The following is a 5,877-nucleotide window of genomic DNA, read 5'->3' as shown; positions in this document are numbered from 1 at the left end:
TTGGAGTCAGCCATAAATCCATGCACGAGCTCGTCTCTCGTATTAAGTACTCAGACTGACGTAGAGCTTCAGCCAAGCTCTAGCTCTTTTCCCCTGAAAAAGAGAGATGAATCTACCACTGTAAACGTAGTTCAAGAGAACTAAGAAAGAAACAGAGTAAGTAGTGTTTCTAACTAACTCCCCGAACTACAGGTTATAGTAGTCATTGTAGAATTGATAAAATTGAAGTGATCTGGGATTTATGTTCTTTTCTACCAAATGCTCCAGATCAATATTTTTAAGTGAATTAGTACTGTGAGAAACAGGAAGAAATCCATTGTATGCGGTGCACACACATAGAAGAAACAGGAGTTTTCGAGATGTCACCCTTATTGCAAGGAATGCATTATTTTCTATTCTTGATTCTGATTTATTGGATTCTGTTCTAACCATTTTCTTTCTTTTCATTTTTAAGTGTGGATGGCAGCCTCCTGAATAGATTGCATTACTGTTTGATGGGTCACAGCCCACACTTTGTAAACCACTTACCTAGATGAATCTGAGAAGGCAATTAGCATTCTCAAGAGCCCAGAGAGCTGTCTACTTCTGAATTAACACCTGTGGCCAAAGTCTGAAGCCAAAAAAACAAAAAACAAAAAACAAAAAACAAAAAACAAAAAACAAAAACCTTCTCTGAATTTTCCTCTCCACTAAAATGACCCCTTAGAACAATGAATGACAGCTACAAAGTGACTAGACACAAATTCTTCTCATCCTTTCATCCCTGGCTTGGCACAAGGGTGATGCCAGTCTTAAATCTGACCAAGGTGTGGATTTAATCTGCAAAACCTGCTGAACGCTTGTGTGCCTGTGTTGTTTATGGGAGCTAGAAAAGAAAGTGAAAGGGCTGCCAGTTTCTCCATTTTTCCCCTCTGAAGTCACCTATGTATCACGTTTCTGCCGTAATGCAGGGGAAAGCCCACTACCAGTACAGCAACACTTTCCTTTCCAGAAGATCCTCCTCCTCTGGAGAGAGTGAGAAAGTGAGACAGGACCATCTCACCAAAATCTGTGAGCTTTACTCCACCTCGCCGCTTTGGTGCCTTCGCCTTGACAGAGCCTTGGTCCAGTAAGATGATCTGCCCACAGCTGGTCTCCTACACTTAGAACAAATTGGAAGCAGAAGAACTTGGGGAAGGAATTTGGTTTCACTAAAAATAGCTGCAATATAGACCCTGTGACTTACCACTCCTCAGAACAGTCGGATATGAACAGAGCAGGGTCCACTGGCCACTGAAAATCTTCTGCATTTGTTTTTCTTGCTTGAAGCCCTTAAAGCCAAGGGGAACTTTAGGACTTGGGGGTACTTTGGCCCTGATGCAGACTCTTGAAAACCTCAGAAACGCATGGTGACGATATGACCAAGAATCTTCCTGGCCTCGGGAGTGCATGACCGTTGGCAATAATAGAAACCAGGCCCTTTAAGCTTTGGTTCATGGTGGGACCTTCTTTGTTCCTCACCACCAGGCCCGTTGCATCTCCACTTCTAAGGTAGGTGAAACCAAAATCACCCGGGGAAATGCTTCAGGAATTGGGGTCCTGTTGTGTAACACAGGCCCAAGTTTCCTCTGTCTGGGACAGGGAGACAAATGTCAGGGCAGGACAGAACCTACAAATGAAAAGTCTGTGCTCCGAAAACACCCACAATGCCATGATAGCATGTGGGAATTAATTCTTTTCTTTTCACCTTCCCACCACAAAAACAAATGATTAGTCAGCAAGAAAACACAAACTGATCAACTTAACTTTCTCTCAATGTCTGTACCCAGATCTGCTTTATTCCGACTACTTTCATTGTCTCTCTTCTCCCACTACTGGGTGAATTTGAATTTGTCCTAGGACATTGTTTATCTATATTCACCTTCTCTGCTATGTAACAGCGCAATATAATCTAGAATAGACCAGAAATGGATCCCTATAGTTCAAGAAGTCTGTTGGAAAGATTCATTAGAACTAAGATTCACAAAATACTTGATTGGATTATATTTCCTTCCTGAAATGCTGCTGTTAAGACAGATTTCTAGTTTCTAGATTGTACAGAGCAATGGGCCTTGAGGAAGGAGTGGGAACTGAAGGGGAACTGGGAATTTTTGGATGAGAGGTTAGGAGCCGCTGGAAAAAAATTATCAGTTTTGCTAATAAAAGGCTCAGGTTGGCTTTTCAGCATTGTGCTAAGCAAACTCCTCGGCTAGATCCTTACTTGCCAACAATGATGTTTTCATAGAAATGAAGATATGCTTTTATAAGAGATACACTTTCTTTAAATGAAAATGACACTCTTAAAATACCACAAATCTTGTGTCAAAAACCCTCCTGACTCAGAATTGCCTTTGTTTACTTTTACAAACAAATTAGACAAATACTTAAACATTGTATGTGTCCTCTCCACATCTATTCTTTTTGCCTTCTATCTTTAAGATAGACACGTGTCCAAATAACAAATATGAAATTTTGACCTCACAAAAATCATCCTAAATGTTATATAATCTGATCCTCATTAAAGCATGAGTCACAATAAATGACTATCTGGTCTACCTGTGCTATTGCTTCACCTTTTCCTGCAACCTCAAAATGACCACATTATCCAGGTTCAGCCTTCTGCTTAGTATCACATCTTACTAACACTTTTTACTTTCATTCAGTATCATCTGGAGGCTCATTTCCTGTGTTGTAAGACTAGGTGAAACTTGAACATTCATAGTTATTTTTCCCTTGTTACTTTTAGTGCAGCCATATGGCATTACTACCACTAGGCACAAAATCATGTAGTATTTTATTAAAGTTGTCAAGGGTTTGCATTTACCATAGGCATGTATTTTATGGAAATGCTATGGAGAACATAAAGTCTTTTTCTTTCACTGAACAAGGAGATTTACTGCAAGTTACTTACAAATATTACCCTTATGCCTAGTACTTTGAACAAGTGCATCTAATAATCAAAGTCCTGTGTACAAAACCAACGTTTCACAAATGTATCCATCAGTAAAGAAATGGGTCCCCAATTCAATCATTAACAATTACCAGGCTGACTGTTCAGAAACCACCTGGGAACATTCTTTATAACTTTAAAATCTGGGCTACATCCCTGGAAATTTTGACTCAGAAGGTCTGGGGTAGTGCTCTCGAAGTGGAATTTTCAGCAAACAACCCTGGTAATTCTGATGCAACACTCGATTTGGGAAGCTCTGGAAAGGTACAGTTCTACTATGATTGTCTTGTTTGTTTAAATGTATCAATGATTTCCATTGTTTTAGAATCAAGTTAAAGTTCCTTACCTTGGTATTTGTAGAATTCCTTGTCTACTTTTGCAATCTTGTTTGTTATCATTGTCTTTACTAACTCTAAAAGCCCTATCAAATTGAGTTAGATACTGTTTTCCATTCTGCTTTCATGCCTGGTCTGTTTCGCCCTGCTATTGTCTTTGATTCCTGTGTCTTTTCTCACTTCTCTGCATCCCCATATATATATATACGTAATTTCTTATGGTCTATACTGTAGTGTATATAAGAGTGATATGGAGGACTTTTTAAAACATGCTAACTCTTAGATCTCATTTCTTGGAATTCTGAGTTAGTAGAGTTGGAGTTTTTAAATACCCCAGGAAATCTGATATTGACCTCATGTTCAGAGACACTGAATCTAACTCAAACACCATCTCTTTACCAGATCAGAAAGCAAAATATTGCATTTTTTCTCATTTGTGGTTGCTAAATTTATTCAGCTACATAATATATTTATATGCAATGGAAGTAGGGGGAAGGCCGTCTGTGGAGATAAAGAGGAATCATGGGAAGAGGAGAAGATGGGAGGGTAGGAAATAAATATGGTCATAACACTTCATATGCTTCTATGAAAATATATTTATGAAACCTATCACTATGTAAAATAAATAAAATAAAGGTAATAGAATTTCAATGTAAAAAGTATAAGTTTAAAATCAGACCAAAACCAAGCAAGCAAGCAAACAAACAAACAAACAAAAACAGGACCTTTTTTTTTTCAAGAGCCCAAGCTTCATTGGAAAAGATATCACAACCCATTTTGCCTCTGGAAATACCTTAAGCATGAGAGTACAATGTGTCCACCATCCCATCATGGGCATGATAACAATTAATTCTGTCTTAAGGGCACAAGGTTTGACTGAGAGAGTAAAGTGCTTGCTGTGCAAGCATGAGGAAGACCTGGGTTTGGTTGCTCAGAACCTATATGTGTAAAATGATGAGTGTGGTGGCACATGTCTCTAATGCTGCCCAGTGCTGTGAGATAAGACAAGAGGATCCCTGGGACTCACTGGTCAGCAAATCTAGCCGCATTTAATAAGAGACCTTTCTAGTAAAGAGCAATAGAAAAGAGACACTTGACATTGAAGTCTGGCCTCCTTGTGTTGAAGTGTTCACCTATAACACACATTCATATGCCATGCACATAAAATAATAATAATAATAATAAAATTATTATATCTTTCTGTCATAGGTAGAACATCATACAATGTAGCTTTATTTCATCTAGGATGCAAGTATATGAAGCAGATCTCTTAAATCTGAAATTTGTGTACAGATATGGGGTCTCAGAAGTCTTCTTAAGTTGGACAATTTAATATAGCAATGACTAGTTTCCAGGGTGGTTCTTGGCTTTGGTATGATGGGAAGCACCTGGCATTTCTAAATACAGTTCTTCTGCCATACGGGAGAGATGATCACAATGCCAGAGGCTACAGAGGAGGAGCAAGAGGCATCAAGCAATGGTGATCTGAATGAACTTGGAATAGACTTCCTTTCTTTGACATATACAGAGCAGAAACTGCTGTAGAATTGTTCATTGTTGAAATGTGGCTATTTCTTAATTTTAAATCAATATATGTATATTTAAATCATATATATTTAAATCAATATATAATGTATGTATATAATAAAATACAACTATAAAATGCTTAACTATATTACTAGTTTAATATGCATTCTTCTACATTTTTATTCTCCTAGAATTGTAGCAAACATATATAATTTGCATATGTGCACAAATGCCTATGCTTACCTGTCAAATTACAATTTATACAGAAATTATATAGTCAGTCACACTTTTCTGTATCACACTCTTCTTGCCTTTCATTAGTGATGTGACCTTAGGTTCTCTAGGGGTTTATTTTGTTCATCTAGAAAATGAGAATAATAGTACCCATCTCATAGTGTTATGAAGATTCAGTGTCTTGGAAATAGAAACCAAAACTAGGTACTCTCCTGTAATCCCAGAAGATGGGTAGCAGATACAAGAGGATTGTAATATCAAGGATAGCTTCAATTACATAGTTCTAAGCTAGGCTAGACTACATAAAGTACTCAACATTTAGTTAAATCAGTATTTGCTACTGTTCTTCTATTATTCCCATTCAACAAAACCTACAAATCACCTACAATTGTTTAATTTGATTCTTTATTGCTTAGGCAACACTTTGTTATATAGATGAAAATAAGTTATCCAAGCAATTACTTTTGTGGGCATTCATTTTACTTCCACATTTTCCTAATAGAAGGCAAAAATCACAATAAAATCTTGATTATATAGATTTACATGCTGCCATTTTTCTTAGTCTGAAATAGATTCCCAAGAATAAAATAACTGGGTTGAAAAATGAACGTTGCTTTTAATTCCTACAGAGTTGCCCCATTGCTTTCTTTTTTTTTAATTTTTAATATTTTTTATTGCATATTTTCCTCAATTACATTTCCAAAAGTCCCCCATACCGCCCCCCACTTCCCTACCCACCCATTCCCATTCTTTTGGCCCTGGCATTCCCCTATATTGGGGCATATAAAGTTTGCAAGTCCAATGGGCCTCTCT

The 5,877-nt window shown here is 37.5% G+C and overlaps 1 protein-coding gene across 1 annotated transcript in view; it reads left to right on the top strand.

Annotated features, from left to right (window-relative positions):
* The first annotated feature begins 1,188 nt into the window (after nucleotides 1–1,188).
* Nucleotides 1,189–5,877, top strand: part of Fgf13 (fibroblast growth factor 13) — a 518,718-nt gene continuing 514,029 nt past the window's right edge. The window contains exon 1 of the mRNA XM_029473293.1: nucleotides 1,189–1,530. The gene's annotated coding sequence lies outside the window, so the exon portion shown is untranslated. The remainder of the gene's footprint in view (nucleotides 1,531–5,877) is intronic.

Source organism: Mus caroli, chromosome X, assembly GCF_900094665.2.
Source record: "Mus caroli chromosome X, CAROLI_EIJ_v1.1, whole genome shotgun sequence".
NCBI lineage: Eukaryota > Metazoa > Chordata > Mammalia > Rodentia > Muridae > Mus > Mus caroli.
This window is presented reverse-complemented; position numbering and strand designations above follow the sequence as displayed.